The sequence below is a fragment of the Xiphias gladius genome, chromosome 3 (assembly GCF_016859285.1).
Source record: "Xiphias gladius isolate SHS-SW01 ecotype Sanya breed wild chromosome 3, ASM1685928v1, whole genome shotgun sequence".
Lineage (NCBI taxonomy): Eukaryota > Metazoa > Chordata > Actinopteri > Istiophoriformes > Xiphiidae > Xiphias > Xiphias gladius.
The window spans coordinates 19,457,819-19,482,479 of NC_053402.1; the positions used below are offsets into that span (position 1 = coordinate 19,457,819).

Sequence of the window (24,661 nt, forward strand, 5' to 3'; positions counted from 1 at the left end):
TTGAATCCACCACAGGGAATACGTTATCTCCATGTTTTTGTCAAAGTTTGGTGGTGCTTTTTATCGCTCTCTTTTTTTTCTTCCTTAATGTTTTTATAATTTTCCGGCAGTTGTGATGGCGGCCCACACATTTAAAGGAAATATCATGTGCCTCTATTGATGAGCCATTCTTAAACGACAACACCTACACAACCTGAACATGAGATGAAACCAAATTAATCTCAAATCTCTCACATTAGACTTCCCTCTTCCATTGGAGACACTGCTTTTGGTTTTAATCCCAGTTGTAACTGTTCACCCCAAACCTTGCACAGATGTTACCGAGGCCATCTGCCTGGCTTGTTTTAAATATGTTGAGCTGGCTGTTTTGTTGTGCCACCATGTCCTCATTCAGGCTGCCTGTGACCTACTGTGCATTGCCCCAGGGTGTCTCTCTGCAGGTTACAGCGCAAGCACGGGCATGTCACTCAGACATTCCACTCATGCCCTAAACACACACACACACACACACACGCACACACACGCACGCACGCGCCAGAATTTCCTATGCAGCGTCAATTTGTGTCTCTGCAGCTTAAACAGAATACATTATTGACAGTGTCGTCTTCAGGGCTTCACAAATCACTCTTTCACATTCTACAGGTGTTTTTTCCGTTTAGAGAGGGAAAACTCTACGTCTGTGTGTCTATATCCTGCACAGTACATGTGTCTAGTTGGTCTATGTATGTTTGCAGTACAGTACAGAATATGTGTAGTCAATGACAGAGAACGGCTTCACTGGAGGATTTAGGTGCAGGGGTCTCGTGCGATCCCAGCTCTCTGTCTGCTCTGGGTCTCTGGCCTGCCAGACCTCAGCTGGTGAATGTACTGTGTATGTGTTTGTATGTTTATGTTTGCGCAGAAAGTATACAGTTTGTGTGTGAAGGGGGAGCAGGCTGGGCTTTGCTGTGGCTTTCAAGTGAGGGATCTTATGTAAGTTCTTTGCAGTGCACGCGTATGGGTCTTGACGGAGATACAGTGGGTCCGGACTTTACGCTGTGGAATGTGATACTCTGCTGTCAGCTCTCCCCTGGAGCTTGGAAAATAAGAGAGGGAGAAAGGAAGAGGCCATGATGACGGAGAGGGAGCTCACCGATGTTGGTTTTCTTGAGGGAAATGAAGAAGAATAGTTAAAAGAAAGTTCAAATTAACATTTTAGATCCGTTCCAAGTTTGAAAATACCCAGGTTCTTTAAATTAATCCTTCAACAAATTTTCATCTTATCTCTTAAAGAGCAATTTGAAAGGCATTCACGTAGTCATTTAGCTAAACATTAAATATTGAATAAAATACCAAGATACAAAAAATATATATATATATATATTGCCCCCCATACCACTGCATCTGCAGTTAGTGATATAATAATAAACTCAAACATTCCTAAGTGTTGGTACACCTCACTTCGAAAAACTGAAATGCAAGATTTGCAGCAAGGTACTGCACATCAAGTCAACATAGATTTTAAAAAAAAGAACTTCCGCGACCTGCCACTGCCAGTGCAACCATATCATCTTTGTGTAAACGCAACCTGGCGTGACAGCTGACGCTGGCTAAATTCTAAACTAAAGTGAGTATTATTTCCACCACCTCATGTTTATTTCTGCTTCCACAGCTGCTGCAGCTCCAGCTGAGCCTCTGTGCAAGGAGCAAACACCTTTTTTTTTTTTTTTTTTTTCCCTCGCAGCAAGTGGAAAAAATAGTCAGGAGAGGGTCGATAAAAGTCACAGAGCAGTGACAAAACAAGTGGTGATAAGCCTACATCTTTAAATAACTATAGAATCCCTGTGGTTCAATTCGCCATTCCCTTCAGAAAAAACAACCGCGAGTTTTACATATTTCCATATTTTTAGCCCTCACTAGACTTTACTGCATTCCATTTTTAATATCATACTGTATGATGGATTTCCTACCTTCCAGACAGCCACGGAATATGCTGACTCTATTTTTTTTTTTTTTGTCAAAGTTTGTTGTCGTTCTGAGGTAGTACTTGCTCAGTCGTGAGCGGAGACTCTCCCGGGTGGTCCGTTGAGGGATACTCTGACCTCTGACAATCCTGGGAAAAATTCATTCATGAGCAATGTAGTCTGAAAATCACCCGCAGTAGATCAAAAATAAACTAAGGGATGCTTTGAATGCGACCAGCAGGATTTGGTTGGTCCTTAAACGAACTTTGAAGTTTTGAAATATAGGATTTTTTTTTTTTTTCTTCAAGTAGTTGAAAGTATCTAATCTGCGACAAATGATGTTACTTTTATATTTGAAAAAGAAAGCCACTAAAAAAAAATTAATAAATAAAAACTGTCCATCTGGAAGCAAATGAATCTGAAAACTGAAAAGTGCATCCAATTTGTAGTTAATGAGCAAAAAACATGCCAAATTAGTAGTATGACCCTTTAATAAGTACCTAGTGCCAAGGTGTCCTTTTTATTTGGGCACCTTATTATTGCCGTTGTATAATATCAGATTCCAATTAGCCTGAACAGAGCGGGTCAGGCTGAGTATGTGGGTAAAAATTCTCAGCACAGGGTGACCCAGTTGTCAACAGCCCTGACAAGGTGTTTGAGAGGAGCACTTGTCGTCATAAGCCTTTTTTAGATGGAAGCAGAGGTGTAGAGGAGGAAAGGGACTGTTCAGCGGTCTGCATCCAGAATCCAATTTTATTTTTGTGTGTATGATGTTTATGTGTCTGCGGATGTTGGTGTTTGTGTGGGCACGACGGTCTCGGAGGAGTGGATGTGCGCACATGGGCGACTGTAATTCTGAGTGCATGATTGTATGATGGTGTAAAAAGGTCAGACGCTCATGCAACGGGGAAGTCGGTTTGGTAATCAGGGAGAATTAAGGTCAGCGTGTGTGGCTCTGATTGTCAGTGGGTTGGCGGGTGCTGGGAGGTGTGGGTGGCACACAGCATGGGCCAAAAATGAACATAAGAATCTCAGCTGAGCTAATTCAGAGCTGGTAACAGATCCTAAGAGTGGATACAACTGCTCCTAAAGCATCGCATCTGAAACATTTCTAGCTGTTATAGCTGGATAGTGTTCAGATAAAAGTGTTGAACTGGAAACTTTGAATGACGGTGATCGACTTCACTCTTGGTGTAGTTTGCTTATGAATGAGGCTCATAAATTTGCTTTTGAAAGACTTAAATGTAGCCAGATCTTCTAAAAGGAGAAGACTGTTTTGAGCAGATTGTTTTTTTTAATTGGATTTAATGTTCCCTTCATCCAAAATTTGTGTCTCTTCCTGCAATAAGACACTGTTCATACCAGTTTACAGTAACAAGGTGCTTCCATTGATTGTTCTGAGGATTAAGCCCTTTAGCAGATAAGAACACTATTAAGTGTTTTTTAAAGAATGACAGTGAATTAGAGAAATTAAGTTTGGGAAGGTATCTTTAAGGGGGGAGTTCAATATTTTTGGGACACGTGCTTAACCGCTTTCTTGCTGTGGGTTACATGAGAGGATTGATACCACTCATGTCTGTATGCTAAATATGAAGCTACAGCCAGCAGCCAGTTTGCCTAGCTTAGCACAAAAACTGGAAACAGTTTTAAACGCTCAGCCTGACTGTGTCCAAAGGTAACTCCTTGGTTTTTGTGCAGATTAAGCAAAGGCAATATGATGTGTTGATACATGAGCTTTAGAGGTGCTGTTCGTGCAGATTTTGTTACCATCTGACAGATCAATCCTAGCTTATTTCCTCTGTTTACAGCGTTTGTGCTAAGCTAACTGCTAAAACGTTAAACCAAAATTAAAAAGACCAATACAACAATACAGTCTACCAAAATTTTGCTAAAGCTCTCCAGAATCGTTCCAACGTAGTGTGTTAGAGTGTTATCTCAGTTCTGCACTGGTCGTCTTTGCAGAGCTAACAGTCAACGTGAGTCAAAATTTCATTGTAATTCACATCAGTAGGAGGTAAATGGACACGGAGGTGACTTGTTGATTGTGTAGACCCCTGGGGAATTCAGGGTGATGTCCTTTCAGCGCTTGGACATACTTCTTACTAAATACGGCTTATTGGGCCTGGCCTGGATGTTAAGTGCCCCATACTGGACCGGCAGTGAGGGAATAACAGACCGATCAATGTCCAGACTGCTCTGTTGAATGCTGCTCACCAAGTGAATGATAAGAAAAGGGGGGAGAAGAGGAGAAGGCAGAGGGATAGAGCTGGGAGAAACAGAAGAACTGAGAGGGCACTGTCTGTTCTACAGCTATAGGCCATTAGCACCTCAAGTTGGCAGTGACCCTGAACAGTCTTCTCCCAACAGCCCAGTCACGAAGCAGGAGGATGCAGAGAGAGACGGGGAAGTGAGACATAAGCACCTTTTATACAGCCTGTTCAAGGTGGGAATATCGCACCTTTATTGTGCCTCATCATTCTGTACAAAAGGTACGAACACAGAATGGGGACGGGGACGGGGGGGCATCGTTGTTCCGCCTTTAAGCCAACAGCTGAGGTAGTCGCGGAGCCGAACCGACACCTTTTGTAAAAGGGAGAGCCGGCATGGCGGGACAGACGCCAACGCTATTGTGTTAACACGTCACGCCTCTGATCCCAGAATGCCAGCGTGCTATCTAAAATCACACACCGGGGCGGCATTATGCTGGATTTGTATAATTCAGTGTAAACAAGAAAAAGCCGGCGTAATAACGGGTCCTCCTAATGGCAGTACAGCGGGATCTCTGTTTACAGGAGGCTTTAGACGAAGGGAGAGAGGGAAGATGCGAAGCCATGCGCTTTGCATGCACATGCTTCAGTGAAGCCATGACGGTACTTCTCTTCCTGTCTTCCTGTCCTCATTTAACCTGAGTACAGTGTGTTTGTGTGTGTACGTGAATATGCTTGTGTGTACATTTAAATTGTGTTCTCAATTTAATGTACACCTTACTAGTGCTAAAACAGATTTTTTTTAAATCATTTATTCCCAGATTATTATTCTTCTTTTCTGAGAGAGATGACCCATAGTTGTGTATATTATTTTCTTAATTGAAGGACACCCACTACAATATATATTAGTTATACAGTGGATTCAGTACAAGTCATATGAATCTGTGTTGCGTTTAGGGCTGCAACTGTTGATTATTTCCATTATCAACTGAACTGTCTAATTTTTTCTTGATTAATTGATTGAACAATTGCTGCATCATCACAAGTTTCCAGAGCCCAAGATGACATCAATCCAAATTGTTTGTTTTGTCTACCAACTGTCAAAACCCAAAGATATTTAGTTTTGCAAGACAGTTAACTGATGACACTGATTGTCATTGATTATCAAAATAATTGCTGATTCATTTTCTGTGGATCAACTAAACTTTTGATGAATCTTTTCAGCTCTAATAAACCAATATCTAAAATATTTGAAGTCAAAGCTGCTGGCCAATAGTAGTTTCTCTTTCTTTTCTTTTTTTTTTTCTTTGTTTCATTTTGAAAGACTCACCCGATGATTCTTCAGAGAGCAGGCAGTGATTGACCGTCTGATTGTGCTTTTAGGAATTCTCCTTCTGTGCCAAATCCCGCTTCTCTTTTTTTTCTTCATTTGATTTTCCGTTTTTTTCCACAAGTCACGCGCTTTACCCTCAATGTTTACCCAGGATGCAGACTGAATATCCACAACCAATTAGAAGCCAAATCAGTCCCCTTCTCTTGACAGACACTATAAATACACATGCAAACATAACTGTGTTTGTCCTGATGATAGGGGGTAGTTATATCATAATCTCATTGCACAGTTTACTGCAAACAGAAGGCGCAGCAAATGGAGAATTTAATTGTGCTCATTGTCCTCATTGAGGACATTATAGGCAGAGAACTGGACAGAGTAAGCAAAGTAGGCCATGACTGCCCACTGAAGGCAAAAGGAGCACCCCCATCTCTCTAAATCAGCCATTTTCTAAGAATTCATTATTGAGAGAAAAGATACTCCTCTTCATATTTATCTAATAACAATTATTTATTCAGCTCTGGCGTGAGTGTGTTTAGGGGTGCGACTGCAGATGAGCAAAAATCGCAATTGTAATTACCAATTGAAGTTCGGGTTCGGAGAAAAATAGGAAGTATTCCAGGGAACTGCTGAATCTAGTAAAGGAGAAAAACAGAGCAGACACATCTAATGCGTGTCAGTCATCCCCATCACCTTGAGTAATTAGTGTTCACACGGTATTCACAGACACCATACTGAGACTGATAAAACTCCCTCAGGCCTTACATGTGTGTGTGTGGGTTTGAGTGTGGGAAACAGGTGCGCATTTCCCCATTTGCATGTCTTTGTTTACATTGCTTGTGGCTGTAAGGAGGGTACTGTCTACGTGTGTGTGTACGTGTGTGTGTGTGTTATTGTTTATACTGCGGAAGAAGCATTCATGGTGCTGGCGACGATGCCGGTCCCTATGGTGCAGCCTCTCTCTCCTACCTGCCACTTACATAGGCCCACAGGCCCATAATGTATGTGTGCTTCGCTTTATCAAGGCCGCCCGCCATCACAGACAGAGCAGATGGAAGGGAGGAAAAGAGCGAAGATGAAAGAATGAGGGGAAAAGAGGTCTGGCTTTGGATGCAGGGAAAGTAAGGGGCGGAGGGGGTGTAGGTAATGGCGGAGATAGAGAAGCAATGGGGATGGAGATAGCTGACATAAGCCTGGAGAGGTCAAGGTGAAACCTGAAGGGAGTGAGGGGTGTTTACAAGACAGGGAGCTATACAGTTGGATGGTGGAGGAAGACAAATGGGAAGGAGGAGGAAAGGAACTTTTGGTCAGCTAAATCTTGAGGCTGGCCAGGTGCCATTAGATTAGCTGATACTGCACGGCAATCCGATTAGAGGCTAGTTCATCAAACAGGGATGCTGGGAGCACTGGAGTGGAACACGGGTGAAGGCCAAACCTTCACATCCCAGGGCAATTTCAGACGACAAGCACAGGCATACATTCAGCCACACACACGTAAGCATGCACTGTTTGCTAATGTCATTAAATGCTTTCCTGTCTGCGCAGGAGTTTGTCCTTGTAAGAGGATGTGCTACTCCTCCTCCTTCCCCCGCTCGGCCCCTCCCTCCCATATCCCAACTCACCGCCAGACAAGAGGGAGATAGAGGAGGAGAGGAAAGAGGATCACATTTCCCAGAGTCAACGCTGCATAAGTGATATAGGACCCTGGCAGCCAGCTATCAGTCACGAGCATCTTCCAGCCTGGACCACGCCAAGCACCTCCACAATCTCCTTCCCTACTTCAAGTATTGATTTCAGACTGACAGGAGTTGCGCTCACCAGCGGAGACATAGTGGTGTGTTTGCCGGCCCTGCCTTGTGTTATGGCTGTCATGTATGTTATGGCTGTCATGTATGTAGGGCCATTAGCGTGCTTGTGGTATCAGGTCAATTGCTACATCCCTTATTGATGGAGCTCTTGACTGGAAATAAATTGAAATAGAGGCCTGCACTGTCGAAATGTTATTGACTTAGCTGGGGCCGTGATGTTAAGTATATCCCTGCAGCCCCCGCAAGGTGGAGGGTCCATGCACGCCTACGGGGCCCCAGCTTTCAGCAGTGCAAAATGAGAGGGCCAACGACCCTGTATGAAATATATTAAAATGAAGTTGTGTACACTTTATAAAAGGTATATATTTTCAGATAAATAATAAACGTAAACAAGGTACAGTAGAATTTACTGCCAAACTTCCTAAAATAACATTTGTATGTGGAGTGGTCTTATTGCAGTCTGGAAGCCTCCAAACAATTTCAGTCACATTTTCTGAGTTCCTGCAGGAGAAAGTGGGTCCTCGCCATCTTAAAAGAAATGTAGAGCTGCTGCACAGGGCTCTCCAGCGGCTTGAAAGTTAGCGTTTGCTAAGACCTGCTCTCCTTGGCTGGTGCTACACCCGTCCAGCTTTCTGTTCTTGCGTGGCACATAATGCAGTTTACAATAACAGTGGCAGATGTACCGCAAAATTCTTCGTAATCTTTGAGGCAGTGGCTCCTTGATTTCAGGCACTGGTAGACAGAACCTGTTTGCCCGGGTGAAATGACAACTAATTTAGCTTCATGAGTTTGTTAAAATAGCTAGCGCTAGCTTTTAATGTTTCCAGTTGACTCGTCTTAAAATGAGAATCTTGTAAAAGGGGTCTTATACTGTATAGTAGTGACGTGACAGCAGCTGGACGAACTGTAATGCGTATGTGCAAGTCTAAATGACGACCACAGGTAAATTTCCGAAACCTTTCAGGCCATAACCTCGCCTGCTCTCTGACAGCGGCGCTGCTCGCATATCCGTGGGCAATATCTCTCCTGAATTTCTTCACATTTGCGAGATGTTTGATGGAGGAGACACACAATTTCTACGCCTCTCGTCAAAACTCCACTGTGTTTCAGTGTTCTCATCCGCCCCCAACCCCCCAAAAATTTGATCTATTCCTTGAGGGAAGACTGGCAGTGCCACCTGGTTCGCCCAGTGATTTTCCACTTTAGTCATCCGTCCGAACTCATTCTGCTGTTGATTGAAGCTCATGTGCATCAAGCACATTGTATCATCAATCATATCCGTGGTGAAAAATTAACCCATAATGATTCCCCCAGACTTCAGCCAATCATATGTGCAGAACAACTCCTACGTGCTCTTAATGACGGGGAGCCGGCCATTAAATTAAAAATAGCACTGTGGTGTGAGGCACTACTGAAACTAGAGATTTGCAAACTAACGTTATCATGCATTTTAATATATGCAGTGTAAAAATCACCTGTAGTTGTCCATGACTTCGAGATTTATAATTCTCTAATCATCTGAATGGGTGGTACCCGTTAGAATCTGGAGGGAACTTAGAGCTTTAAAAACAAACAACTAAAACACTCGCAAAACCACGTTGATATTAGAATCATCATATGAGCTCTTGTTTTCCGTTCAGAGACATTTTCTCCTGGTTAGTTGTGTAGTTACAGAATCATAGCTGTGTCTGGTTCAAGAGCATGACAGAAAATGAAAGAGGATGTGCGGCTTGGAATTGTTTTCTCTTCACGTTGAAAAGCAGAAGCTGAAAGCTGAACAATCAGCTGGATAAAGTGGCGAGTCGGCTGTATTTGTGTGTACATGTTTGTCCGAGAGAGAGAGAGAGAGAGACGCGGACAAGGCAAGACATTCTGTAAGGTGACGCCTCATAATGGGTTTTCTCCGTGCATCTGGCTTTGTTTTGGAGGGTTGGGAGACACTGGTGGGAGAGGGGGAGACTAACAGACAAGTGGACCTGGGTTGAGAGGACGAACAGGGACCCAAAGGGAAGGAGGGTGAAAACTGTGCGCTCTCGGAGGACAAACGCGGGCTGGTGGTCGTCGTCGTTTGACCAACTGACGTGATAGTGTGCCGGCTTTGGTGAATATTTACACTCTGCAAGCTTGCATCATGCTGACTCAGCACTCAGAGAGAAGAGAAACAGAGACGGAGTCTGTAAGTGCACTAATGGCGGCTCCTTCCTCCCCACATCCTCAGTGACGTTACATGATGTGATAGAAATGTATGTGTGCAAACTGAAAACTTTTTTTTTTTTTTTTTTTTTGTAACGCCGCTCCCAAACAGAGCTCCCTCTGTGCCCCTGTTGCACTTCTTTATCTGCACTTTCACACTGTCTGAAATAGCCACTGAGCTAGAAAACACAGGCAAACACCCACGGCTTCACCTACCTTCTCTCACACTCCCATCAACCTGAGTATTGATTCCTCTCTGCATTTTCACACTGTTTAGATAGAGGTAAAGCAGGATGACTCATTTCACAGTGTCCATTGTTTTCTTTGTGCACTGGTGGTATACACGGAGATTGGTGTCCTTCAGACCACCTCTGCACAGCTCAGGAACCGGATGTACTCGACTCCGTGAGTCGTGCACAGCCGTCTTCAGATCTCTTCCCCACTATTAGTGAGCTGGGCTTCTGCCTCATCTACATCTTTTTCCCTGCTGATGCTCATCACCCGCAACTATATTCCTCAGTAGAATCAAATTTACTTTCCCTTGATTTAGGTGATATATGCATTAATGCTCATAGAGAATGCAGAGCAAATTAAATGCTGAATGCGCCCTAATAAAAGCTATAAGGCTATTAATTTCTCTTTATAAATATGACACATATCAAAGTTGTAAATAGCATTTCTATACTCCTGTGTTGTAAATAACACAATTACTGGTCTGTTTATGGCTTGTGTGGTGTATTGTAATGTTCTTTTCCAAATTTCCAGCATATCCTTTTGTGGCAGATGGAAGTCGTTCCCTCTTCTAATGCTACTTGAGTCACTGAGCTTCTTTGAGTGTAAATTAACAAATGAAAGGCACTGCTGAGTTTCCAAGCAGCCAGGCCACTCTATCAACCTCAAATTAATGAATTACAGTAGGAATGCTGGAGGAACACACAAACATACTACTTTATATAGTATATTGTACAGTATAGTAGCCTATGATTAGAGTACTTATATTTACATTCGGGTGCCAGTTTATTATGTAGCAAAAAGTAGATATAATAGTTAGTTTACCCTCATTTATAATAGTGACGGTAGACTAAATAATAGAAAACACCTCTCAGTAGAATGCAGTATAATTCAACAGCACTAAAAAACTACAGACTATTGTATGTAGGTGCACAGCTATGCAGTGAGATAAACATACTTCCAGTAAAGGTTGAAGACCTGTATTTGGCCTTTTAAGTTTTTACTGGAAGCAACTGGCAAACTGTGTGTATAAACATGTGTAAATTATTAGAATTCAGCCAGTCAAATTAAATTAGTGCACCATACGGTAAATAAGGAGAGATTTCAAACACACCCCAGCTCTTGACTGAAGAATGAACCGGTTCTTACAACAGGGGTAACTGTACATTACAACAAAGGTAAAACGCATTAATTTAGCAAGGTGGCAACTGAGTGTATATATATATATACTGTATATGTGTATACAGTATATACGTATATATAGCATAAACTGTTGGAGGCTGAAGTTTAATTTAAACCAAATATGATTAATTACATACAAAGGTTTATCAGTTTCTCAGATAACATTGAGAACACTGTTTTGGTTCCAAAGTGACAGTACTGTGTCCCTCTCACTAACTGTGGTATGATTATTTTTATTAGATCCATTTTTAATTATCTCAGGGATAGGCCACTTCCTATGCGCTTAGAGTTAGTGGACAGCCTCTACATTGCTGCTCAATCAGTTTTTATTTTTCCCTCGGCAGAAAAGCCATCAGTTTGGACAACAAGTGTATTTTAATTAAAGTCTTTGGATTAACTGTGACCAAGTGTTTTTAGATAAATTGCTCTTTTTTTTTGGTCTTGGTCCAATTCGTTGTACCAACAGACCACCTACTGTAGCACGGCATTTGCTGTGAGCTACAATTAATGTTAAAATTGCAACCGCTCCAGCACTAATGATAATTCTCAAGTAAACCGAATTAGATATAGAATATAAAACTGTAAAACAGCTGTACTGTATGTATATTGCAGGTTCTGCCGTCGTTGACTTCAGCTAAGCAAATTCAGGGTTCGACTCTTATCACTTGATACTCTTGATATGCCGTCTGATTAACATTGTGGGATAATCAAATGTAGGATTGTTATCTTATTATGTAGAATATAATTTATACCGAAGTCTGTTTCCACTTAAAAAAAAATGTCTATTTCCTTTCTGACCAAAACAGGGAAAACCATTGCTAAGCCACTTTATTTCCTTAACACTATCTGCTACTGTTGTTGTTATTCCTGGCTGGGAAAACAAATAATGTAAATTGTATAATCGTATAGAATGAACAATTATTTATTTTTGTGTAAAATTAAAAAAAAATTTAAAACATGCAGCTGGAAGCTGTTTGACATGTTCAGTGTTCATTATACTTCATTAATTCAGTTCATTATACTATTTGGACTGGCCAAACAGGTTTAAATAATAAAATTTAATAATCATTAATAACATTTAGGAACTGGTTAAAATACAGGTTTAGGTGTTCCACCAGATATACCACTAAAAAATGTTGATGATGAAGTAGAAACTGGGGTAGATCAGAAGACTATGTCTGGAACAGAGTCATCATTATTGTTAACTATTAGTCATTACACCTGTAGGTCAAAATGTCTGCTGTGAGACAGTTGTGTTCTGACTCTTAAACTGTAAAACTGACTTCTTTTTTTTTCCCCTTTTCTTTTTAAGACAAAATAGCTAATCTAAGTAGTTTAGTAGCAATCCGTCATTGTCGTGTGTTGTGCGTGCTGTTGAAAGCACTAAAGAGAAGAGCAAAGTATTTACCACAGGTGAAAAAAAAAAAAATATTGAGTCCAGTTTCGCATTGTTTGGGAAGGATGGGGGTGGGTAGGCAGGCTTCTTACTCTGCACAGAACATGTAAGCTCTTAAGCTGTTACAATGAATAGTTGTATCAACATCAATAGGCTAAGCTTCTTCTAGAAAGAAAAGCTTTATCTCAAAAGGCTTCTCTCTCCTCGTAACATAGGAAAGCAGATCAGGCCACTTTGGTGCTTTCATCACCCCTCTATTTAACGTGTCTCCTATTTCCTAAAGGTTCGTTCCCCAGTTAGCATGCATTTTTGGATTGGCCCTTGTGATGTCTGAATACGGGCTTTGATGGGTTTAGCAAGACGCAGGGATTCCCCAAATCAAGGTTCCCTGCAGTGTGTGTGACCTTGTAGTCTGTGGAGCACTGGAACAGCGGCAGCTAAAGCCGAAGAAAAGACACCCACATACAGCAAATTCGATAAGGTCGTCATAGTTTTTCTCTTTGGCAAAAATGTGCTTTAAAATGCTATCTCAACCCAAAATTTCACTTTACCAGTAGATTGAAACGAAAACGCGCCATATCAACTCAATGCCTGCCAACATACCTGCATTATCATGTGTAACAAAGCTTTTTCGTTCGTCCCCTGGTGAGTTCTGCTATCTGCTGTACCTCTCCTGAACTCCACTAGCCCAGCAAATCATATCACAATCTTCCTCTATTTCTGACATTATCATTTAATTAATGTTTTGACAATATGCAAAAAGAGGGAGAACTTTCTGTATTTGGTAGGTCTCTCTTCCTTTTCCTGCTCATAATTTCCCTGTTATCTCTCACAGACAGGTTTGTGAATAAAATAAAATGCTGGGTGCAGCTATGCCCAGCTTCCCTGAAGAAAGGTCACTGCTGATGAATTTCAATTACTCGTATATCATAAATTGGCAGTTGATTGTAATCTGGGTTCAAACGTAGTCAACTTTATTTTTGATTGACAACACTGTGCCATCGTTGCTCGTGGAAAAAAAAACAAAACAATCTGGGTTTGAAGGACAGGATTCAGATGGAGCTGGTTAGGGTGTGGGTGCTGTTCAGGAGGCATTTCTGAAATCAATAGTATGCAGAGCTATGATGAATACTGTTTTGCAAGTAGGTACCCTCTGCTACTCTGTGGTAAATATCTATTAAAAAAAATGAATGCATATGTATGTGGTCTTTTGCCTCTTGCTTTTCTTGAAAGTTAGCAAATCCCTTTTCTCACCTTCCCAGAGTCCTGCTTTAACATGTTGTTTGTTCACTGATGACAGTCTTATAGGATTATGCAGATGAGTGTTTTTTTTTTCTATCTTCCTTGTTTGATCAGATTAGATGCTCAGAAGTTGTATTGTCTTGTGTATGCATGTGTGTGTAAAAATGTGTTTGTATATTTGTGTGTGTGTGTGTGTGTGTGTGTGTGTGTGTGTGTGTATGCGTGTGTGTGTGTGTGTGTGTGTGTGTGTGTGTGTGTGTGTGTGTGTGTGTGTGTGTGTGTGAGACAGTTGTCCTTCAGGTGTCCTCACAATGCAAAAAGAGAACTAAAGGGCAGAGGATAATTAACAGAGATTTTACTTTTTACTTTTTACAGCAAAATGAGTGCGTACATGCAGCTTTTTTAAGCACGAGTAAACCCGCTTAAAAAAAAAGGTGATTGACTACCACCCATTGCCAGTAGACGAGTTAGCGTTTCTTGGGGGGGGTTGTTTTTTTTTGTGTGTGTATGTGGTTTGTTTGTTGTGGTTGTTTTACATTTTCCTGGTGTTGGACGTTCAGTGTCACAAACAAGCCGCAAAACAGGGTTAGTAAACAGTAGAAAAGCAGCAGTGACTATGTTACGGTGGTTACTTTTTTTTTTATTTTTTACCTCAGTCTCTTCAAACTCAACGCACGCAGTGTTGCGCTCGAAGAACAAAATTGCAGTCGAACGTAGTTCCCCTCCGCCCGGGTGTCGAGTTTCCAACACTGCTGATCGGAGCCGGAGCCAATAAACACCCGTGGCTATTGCAGAGTCATTTGACCCGGGAAAGAATGCCCATTGTACCCTTTCCCACTGAAGACAAAAGCCAGATGTTAGTGGGTGCTAGTGGGTGTTTTTTTTCCAGTGCGAAAAGGGCTATAGAAGCGATGGAAGAAGGCCTTACATACGTTCTCCTAAGATGGAGCTGGCGTTGCTGTTGTCCTTAATGATAGTAGTAAATCAGCCAGGATGCTCACGGTTGCAGCATGTTAAATCACAATAAGGCCTCTGTACAGGAAGTGACAAAGGAGCTTCCCCTTGCACAGCCCAGTAATTGAACAACTTCTAGTAAATACCGCAGGCGGAGAGAAACAACACAAACAAAAGACAAATGATGGTCATATTTAGCTCTGGTGAGGATGAGCATTCTTCAGATGAGTCTATTTAGGACCTGGAAGAGATATGCCAAAAGGAAGGAAGGAAGGAAGGAAGGGAGGGAGGGGTCATGGGTGAGTAGCAGATGGATGATGAAAGGAGTGCCCTGTGGGATCCCTAATGCATGTGACCGTGCAGTGGACTGGCCTCAAATGCTGCTGAGTTCACTGAGATTATTCATTTCAGCAAGCGACTGTAAACCCCCAAAACCCTCTGCACTGTAAGAGTATTGATTTTCCAAGCTCACATAGGAATTTCATTCACTGCGTGTGTAAGCATACAGCACACATATCATTTTTTTTCTAGGGGCAGAGGAATTACTAGGTCTTCCATTGTTAAATGTAGAAGTGTTATTCTGAGCCATAATTGAGCAGGATTTGTCACTGCAGAGGGAAAATGTTTATTTGAATTAACTGAGCTTTGTGTTGTGTTCTTCTATGCCCCAAAAGCCTTCAACAGCTGTTCTGACCCTGATCCCACCCTCTCTATGCCCTTGTAACACCCACACACTCCAGTCTGGTATGTGAGTCCTTTGTTGTCCTTGGAGAGACTCGAGTAATGCTGTGACTTTGGGCATAGTTTCAACCTTTGAAATAAGTCCGCCATCTATGCTTATGTGCTACGTTGGATTTCACATGGCATCTCTAAAGAGACTCAACACATGTGTTGGTGGAGAATGGGAGAAGGGTGCAGGGAAGCTGGGGCGTGTTCACTGAAGCGATGCTGGTTGGGGCAAAAGTTGTCCTCCAGGCAGTCTTCACGAAACAGGTCTTATAGCTCCCTACAGAGAATGGTAATTACAGGGGTTCAGAATCCAGCCCTGCCAGGTCCTCCCTTAAACACTGATGTGGTGCTGCTGCCGGAACTACTGCTTCTGTAGCTGCTGCCAGAAGAGTTACAAGGTTTTTTTTGTGCTCCATGGGGAGCTGTAAAGTCAACCCCATGAAGAGATAACACAACAGAGTACCATGGTAGCCCAACGGTGCCTCAATCACTTATCAGACTCATTATAGGCACTTCCCCCCTTTGATACAGATATTTGCTTCTCAATGAAGCTGTGTGGAGTTGGATCTAGAGCTAGTGGTGGTAGTGCTGAGATGATCACTTTGAAGACACAAAATGCATACAAACATATAACGGTTACAAATAACCTCAATGTGAAGTTTACCCTATCTGAGCTAGCCAAAAAAGTGACTGAAAGTCAGTGCTTCTTTTCCAAACACAGAGACAGGGACCACATGATTAAGTAAAATAGGCTTAGAGCACAAGTTTTTCTGAGTCTTTGAAAAGCACATTGAGATGGTGGTCCCCGTGGAGCCCAGTTCAGAGAGGATTGCGGCTGAGACACTCAGGCAGATAAAAACCCTTAAACTCTTGAGGATCATGTTGTATAAGATTATGTATAATGTGTTGATTGTTTTGTGCCTACTGCATCCCTACTGTGCTGAGAATAACAATCTGGCCTAAGGAAAAGGGAAAGCACGAGAAATGACGCTGGTCACAGGTGACACCGTATAGAACTTGCTTCAGATCAAGATGGCGGAAAAGTTAATTTTTGTAAAGAATACCATAGGAGATTTAGGACTTGATCTTTCCACTGGTCCCTTGATCTCCTTCTCTTTGTCACCTTCATATGATCTTAGGCAACAAAAACACGTCCTTGCTAGGAGAGATGAGTTAACATTTATGATGGTGCCCTCGGCTTTTTGGTGAAACTGGGTCAGCTTGCATCAGGGCCTGGATATCAGCGTGGCTTTCTTACGCATCCTCATCAGAGTCACCTCCCCTCCTGCTGTTCAGTTCTCTCCCAGGGAATCCTCCTTCTCCCTCCTCTCAGTGAGGGAGTAAGGCCAGACCTAAAAATAGGAACCGTCGTGTTCTCTGTTCTTCGTCTGCATGCCAACCACCTTCTTTCTTTCTGATGCAAGAGACCCCCAGTTTTTCGACCATGTTATTCCTCTGCCAGTCCATAATCAGTATCAGTCCACCAAGCCAGTGCAGGATGGACCCGATTCTCCTCACTGCAGTCCTGTCAGTCAGGCTTTTCCGGGCAAACACAAAGGTCACCTTCACCCAGAGCTCTTCTGTAATGTGGGCACATTGAACCACTCTGCTCCTGTGTCCTCCACCCTCCCTTCACTGTGCGTTTACACAAACACACCCACTTCCTCCCATGTACTACATGTGTCTCCATTACTGGGGGAAAAAGCTAATGAAACCTTCTACTCATCTAAGCAGCACTTCAGCCTAGTTCCACTCTCAGCTCCTGCTAGTTATCACTGGTCAGCCTTCAACAGTGCTGGAAGAATTGTTCCCATCCTAATGTGTGGCAATTACCCATCACAAAAGTACATTACTAAAATCCTGCTAGTACCCGTTTTGCAGAATGGCCCTTGGCAATGTTAACTGTATTATTGTATATTGCATAATTGGATTATTATTACTGATACGTAAAGGGGTAAGCAGCATTTTAGTGTTGTAGCCAGTGGAGGTGGAGCCAATTCTAACTATTTTATATATTGTTGGGTTCTCTACAGAATAATTGTGGTCTTTTAAAATCTTAATTACTATTGTAAATATAGTTATCAAATTAATATGATAGAGTAAAAACCGTATTTCTCTCCGAAATGCAGTGGGGTAGAATTTTAAAGTTGTTAAAAGTTGATATACTCAAATAAAGTACAGCTTAGAGTTGTACTTAAGTGCAGAACTGGAGTACATGTACTCAGTTGCCTTATACTAGGCGGTAATATGATAAAAATTTAGAGATAATCCAAAAAATTCAAGGCTGGGTCCAAATATACTTAACTAATTAAGTAAAATGGTGAATGATTTTTTTTTCAATAGAAAAGAAGATGGAAGAGCTGTGTAAGAAGGCTCGTCATCTTCCAAATCAAAGATAACTGGGTGCAGATACAACACCAATTTTTAATTTATTTAATTTATTTATTTTTTCCCTACTGGCACTGGAACGGTCCGCGAGTCGCTTTGCCAGCCTCTTGACGAGACAGAAGGAGCCCAGCCAAGGATCAGGCTCGCAGGGGGTTATTTATAGAGTTGAGTGGGCTTCGCGGACACAGGCATGGGATGTGTCAGAGAGAAAATTCATCATTGATCAAAGCCTGCTCAGAGACGTAGTCTTACTTTTTCCAAACACTAAGCAGAAACGGGGGTTTGGAAGGAAACAATAGCCTTTACCAAAGGCTCCGTGTTTGCCGTGCTATAGTAAGCTTGCCTGCTTTTCTACCCACACACAGTCCTCTGCACCTACACAGGTGACTGGACTTCACTGAACACTTGCCAATTTTAGCCTCTTTCTCCTCTCTCCCTCCTCCAGCATCAAAATAGCTTCTCAGCACTGGATGTTTGAAATACATGCATGGTGGGTGTTTGGACAGTGAGTGTGCTGCACAGGGAGGCAGGTTTGTACCTCCACAAAAATATGTGGGTTTTACGATGAAGCAGTGTGCGTGTAGGTTTTACATGAGGAGGTGTAGTAAGGAAGACAGAACCTCTTTGGGACCGGGACACAAGAATTGTAGGCATCCATTATGGATCTCAAGGTTTGTCCCCATGTGAATTTCTCTCTAATGTACACCTGAAAAGAGATGGAGAACACATAGAACCACTATCAAGGACAGGCTGTGGTCATTGGGTGTATTCGTGTTTGTGTAGTGGTCTGTGAATACCACGAGGCACATCTGTCAGAGGACAGCGCAGGATGCTGCTCCCCCTACATCCCCCCTTTTCTCTGGTCCCAGTGAGGGAGTAGAGGAGATGCAAAAAAAAAAAAAAAGGTAGGTGAGGTAGGCGGGATGGAGGAGGGGAGAGGAGAGTAGCAGAGGTGTCCTGTACTGCAGCAGCAGCAGCAGCAGCAGCAGCACAGCTCTCTGGTGGCAGGCGGGGGCACTTCTCTCTCCCCACCATTCGCTGCATTGCAGACGGCAGTCAAGGTTATGCCTGTGTGGCCACCCTGACAGACTGGAGTATTAAGGATGCCGGTGCAGGCGGTCCAGCGATTAAGCTTAAGGAAAGTTTTGGCCTCTTTGTCCTGTAATTATTTTATTCCTAGCCAAAGAACCTTCATGCTCAGACTTGCAAATCCCATATCAAGTCCTTCAATAGTACCAGATGTTTCTGGGGCTTAAATGACTTCATTATGTTTCTCTTACACTGCACAGATAAGATTTGTCTTATTTTCCCTCTTTGCTGTAGAGTTACCTGTAAGCATTTGGCAGGTTGTCATTTCATACAAGCATTGTGTCTGAGGTGGAGGGTAAACGGCGCAGAGATGTGTGGCACTGGCATGGTGACATTTGTTGTTAATCAGCCTCCCGCTCATCCTCAGTTTCCTATGTATGGCCGTGATAAACATGTCGGTCTCAGCTACACCGCAACACAGAGGACTGCAGGCTGTATATGGTCAGTGCTTCAGAGAGGTCCTGTGCAAAGTTTCAATGGAAGTGGATCAGAGAATCACCACATCTGGTAGCAGAGCACATAAGAGCTACTGCAACGTTCTCACTTCCTGTTAAAAGTGAGCTGTGGTCTTACATAGACAAACTAAGAAGAAACAGAAGAGGAATGCCAAATTTCCACATCCTGTAGATGTCTGTGTGTGTGTGGACCCAAAAGAATTCCTCTGAATTCCCCTTTTGTTGCGCCTGAGGCTCAGGCAGACGATTCACTTTGAGCAGGTTCAAAACAGCTGCCTCTGTCAAATGTTATTGAGGAAGTGATAGATCATTTCCCACAGGGTGGAATCATTCAGCACACCGCTAGTCTGACCTTAATTGTTTCCCGGTATCAATCTCATCTCCTTATTAGTGTTGTATGAAAGGATATACTGTGCGTAGAGAAAGAGACAGACAGGGCAAGACAGGAAAAAAGAAATTATTTCAGGAACCGAGAGACGCAAAGTTTCGGAGACAGAGAGAAAGACAAAGTGCGGGAGCAAACAGTAGTGAGATAGTGAAAGGACAAGCAATAGACAGAAGGGAGGGGACTGATGACAAGACCCAGGTGTCAATACGCCAGTGTCAACTATTATCCTTTCACTGCTCATCATTGGGAGGTGGGCAAACACACTTTCGTGTCACAGTCCCCTGCATCCTCCACATCTTTGGCAAACACAGCCAAGATCCAGTCACTGTGGCTGAAAACCATTTGGGAAAATGAGAAAACACTGTGGTAATGACTGTAATGAAAGGAATGCTTTGAGATGAGACAAGACTGTTTAATTAAAGCAGTGCAGACCATGGGGTGGAGGGGCGTATTAAACGTAGCTATATCTGATAGGACTCAATGAGTGACTCCAGCCGTGATAGCCATGAGGGGCTCAGCACACAGCTATCAGTTTGTTAGCATAAGGCTGTTGTCACATAAAAACCCTGCAACTCAAATGTTCACTTTCATGATTTTATTTGAATCAAAACGTAACAAAGCTTTCAATGTTCTGTGAAATTCAGTCATTTTTTTCCTTCTGGGAAAATTTACCAAAGCCTCATGAACAATGTGATGTTCGAAATGCAGGGTAAACTAACATAACCCTGGTTCCACTTATCCGAAAAAGTGCTGCAAGAGTTAAGAGCATCCTATTCCTAACATAGTTTCAGCTTGTTTGCCGAGATAAAATTGAGTTGTTTTCGTAGTTTTTTCATGCTCAGGAAGTAACTAATCCAGGCCTAAAGACCATAAAAACAAAACAAAACCAAAAAAAACCTATTTCCTACACAGCGCCTTCAGTACAAAGTGATGAAGGGACAGCTAATCTGTTAAATAAGACGTTTTTCAAAACTTTAAACCTTTTTCTCTATCACCATCACTTGGCGACTGAAACACCAGTGTGCAGTAGTCCCAAGCGCAGGTTTAAGGAGTGAATAATGAAAAAGGATTTTCGTTTGACGGCAGCAGTCAGCATTGAACCGTCCTATCCAGCGTGCCTTACAGTGCCATGGGTGCATGCATTTTTAGACGTATGGGTGCCCTCATTTAGAATTGAACCCTGTCATCTCTGCATACTCTGTTCTGGGACACCCAGACACATTAGCTGAATGGGGGCGCAAAGCCTCTACAGAGTTGGAATAGTCAATGGAGGGGGCGTGAGATAGAAATCACGAATATGAGCTGATAAAACAACCTTCAAACATCCCCTATTACACCAGGGAAAAGAGCGGAGTGTACAATCGAAAGGGGATTTTAAGGGAATCCAGGGACAGACAAACCCCTTCCTGTCCCCACTCATATACGGATTACTTTGTTATTATTTAACACAGCTTCTACAGAATTACCAACATGACCTGACAGGCACACAATCACTCAAAGTGAGTGGGAGCTGAGATTGACAGCAGACACCTTGCCCACGGAAGAGAACGACCAAAGACTGTTAAGACAGGAAGCTGACTGCGAGGAAATCCTGAAGTTTATTCGACCTGACCCTGCAAAAGAGCCTCCCTCTGACCCGCTCTCTGTCTGTCTCTGTCTCTCACGCTTAGCAACGAGCATGCACACGAGCACCCGCGAACACACGCAAACTCACCTGAACAGAGCCTATGAAATAGGTTCTGCAAGAAATAATTGGCCCCATTGGTGCCACGAGGAGATGGAGAGCATGAGGAAATCAGCTGGGGAGGATGAGGGTGGTGTGATAGGGATGCCACAGGAGAGCCTGACATTGGCATGCATGTCTATGTACACCTGTGCATTTGTGCGGTGAGCTCAGACAGGTGTGATTATGATTTATGAGAAAACCCGTAGCCGTGCCAGACTGAATGTATGGAGTGTTTTCATGACCGATAGTGAAAACGAATGGAATCTTAAATGCGAATTCTTTGTGACTGATGTATCTAAGCTGGATGGCAGCACTTTGTGCTTTTTCCAGCGGTTCCAAGGCTCAATAGCACCGACCTCCCTTCTCTCTGTGGGCCAGTAATTAGTGAGACTGTTTGGTGCTCTTTGTCTTGTTCAGAGCTCTCTGAAGGATTTCCACTTATTATCTGAGCACGGAGTGTTAACAGCAGAGCCGGGGCTTTACATTCAAGGCACAGCGAGTACCACCTGGATGAAAATCTAAATCCATCCGTGCACTGGGACAAACATCAGCATGCCTGTGCATGCTCAATTCACGCATCTCACATTCCCTCCCAGACCTTCGATTTTCTCGCCTATTCACACGTTATGTTCGCGTTCTGAAAAACTTGCACTAAGATGGTATGATGAGACTACTGCTGTGAGAATTTAAGCAGTCGCCCACAAGAGAGATTACTGTGACAAACGGTGACAGGCCCGACATCTCTCTCCCTCTGATTCTCTTTCCCTCGTCTGTCTCTCTTTATTCTCTCCATCCCTCCCTCGCCTCTCCTATTTCCAATTCTGTATTCACTTTGAAGATGCTTTATTGGCATGACAGATAACAATGCCATGTTGCCAAGGCAGAATGTTACTGACATCATATTTATCTCCCCATCCCTCTCTTTCCCCTATGAGATTGTAGTTTTTCAGTTTGATTTAATTTGCTTTATTGGGATTGAGGTTGCACAGCATTGCCAAAACATCTAAACAAATCAGGTTAACATTAAGCTCATTAAACTTACCCTCTTTCTCAATTTCTGTCAATTGGTCTTTCTGTCTTTCTTTCTTGCATACACACAATCTTAGCATAGATCCACTTTACCTCTTTCTCTCTCTCCCTCTCCCTTTTTTCTCTGTGTGGATGCCGCTTTCCATGTAGTTTTAGGGAGTAGAGTCTGTTAGAGACTGAATGATGTCTGCCCCAAGCTGTGTGTGGCAGGATTCAGATGTCAGTTTGTGTAATCATCTTGGATGTGGGAAGGACGAGGCAGTGTAGTGCCTTGGGGTGGTGGTGGGTGGCCTAGACTTTTGCAGGAGAGAGGGAGGGGGATGTTCTGATGATGACCTCCCACCTACCTATCCATGTGGATTGGGGCTCACTGAGCCATGAAGTCCTTCAAGGCAAAGGCAAGAGTTCTCTGATTCTTCATGTGTGGTGTTTCTACAGGGAACAGTGTTGGGCTTCCTCCAAAAAAAAGATAATACACAACATTTTCAGATCATTTTCACTTGTTAATTTATTTTTTGCAATAAGTGATTCCATTACTTGTTGCATTTTTTGTCTCCTTGGTTTCACGCAATATTGGGGGGATATTTTGCCTTACTCTGATTGAAAAGATTGAAGGAAAATAAATCACATTGATGTATAATGTTACTATCATCATATAGAGAGATAACAGTTAAAATAGGGGAAATAGTTCAACCTTGGGATAGGGAACTCTTGATCCATTTTTCATCCAAGCACACAAGGCTTACAGTACAAGGACGCCGGCTACTATGATAAAATCATTAATCTGATAATTAGAGGGGAATATATGTTTGCCTTAACTGTGATATTATCATTGAGATAGAAATAGTATTAGTTACACAAATTAACACTGGGCACCCTGGTGAGAATATTTTACCATCAAAAAACGGCAACCATGTGTCATTGTGGCGTCGATGCGTTTGATTTCTCAGTGTTTGACATGTCAATATGTGCATTTGATGTGCAATGCGGCTTAGCTATGACTAGCTGTCAGGATGCTCTGTATGCGTGTAGACATTGATCCTATGATCCTCCAGCATACATGCAGGCAAACACAACACACACATACTATGAGTCACGTTCTGGAGAGCATGTCATCAAAGGGGGGCTCTGCTCTGCTCCGTTCTGTCTTCACTCCCCATTACCCACGCTCCCCTGTTCCCTTATTCGCCGATTCACACTGCACGCACACACGAACGACACAGTAGCTCTGTGGGCGAGCGCAACTGGGCCGTGCCTGACTACTTTCTGCAGGCCCCTTTTTAGAGTTGAGATATGATAGGAGCAAGGAGTAGCGAGGGGCACGCAGTCAGCACAACCGCGACAAGGAGGTGGGGTGGTCGGAGGTTTGGTTGGAATGGGGAGGAAGTGGGGCCACGGTGGTGAAAGAGGCAGGGTCCCCACAGAAAGACCTTCATGGGAGAGATTCATCCTCCATGTGTTCAACATCAGGTTGAGCAGCTCAGCACTACAGTATGTTCCTTTTGTCAGTGTTTGTTGAAACAGTCAAGTTTTTCATGCCACCACATAAGCAGTCGGAACAAGAGGACTTTTTTAATTTTGCTTGCGCTTCCTGACATAAAAAGGGATCGGGCAGCTGAGGAAGCCCTCGGGGCTTTCTGTCGGGGTGCTTGGGTTGCACTCACACAAACATAGACATTCTACAGAGATGAATCAGGCATTAGTCTTTCCGACAGTGCTGTATTTCAGGACACACAATTGACTGGGGAAGTACAAGAAAGCCAAACAGATGTACTGTATGTATATAGCTTTTAGAAATGATATAACATCATAATTTGGTAACATAATTATTATAGAAATATACAAAGACAGGAAGTCTATATAAGTCGCTTGTCTGTTGTGATCCACAGTACCATTATAAAGCATAATTGTTTTGGCATACTCCTCTCAGTGGGGCACTGCAGACTAAGGGGCAACCTGGGAGCTCATGTTGCCTCCCCAGAGTTAAGTTCTCCACTGCTTACGGTGCCCAGCGTCAGGGTGTGACAAAAGTGACGGGAGCGAGAGAGTGCGTGACATACCGCTGCCCTTCAGAGGATGTTTGGGGGACTCATCTCACAGCCGGCCCCGTCCCCTGCAGCTTCACCCTTCGATCAGGGAGTGTTTCACCCTGCCCGGAGCGGCCAACAGGAAAGAGGATGTGTGAGGTCTGGAGGATTACCAAAATACCCTCACGTCACCGCAGCAACAGCAACAATAGGCAGTCAATCCAGAAACCACTCGAGCGCGCGCACACACACACACACACACACACGCAAACAGAAATACTGACATCTCTACCAGGAAAGACCCCAGGGGCTGTGAACAAATGGTGAGAGGGCAACCAAGC

The 24,661-nt window shown here is 43.1% G+C and overlaps 1 protein-coding gene across 3 annotated transcripts in view; it reads left to right on the forward strand.

Annotated features, from left to right (window-relative positions):
- si:ch211-210g13.5 (inactive phospholipase C-like protein 2) overlaps positions 1–24,661 on the forward strand; it is a 68,309-nt gene that overhangs the window by 11,918 nt on the left and 31,730 nt on the right. The gene's annotated exons all lie outside the window — the stretch shown is intronic.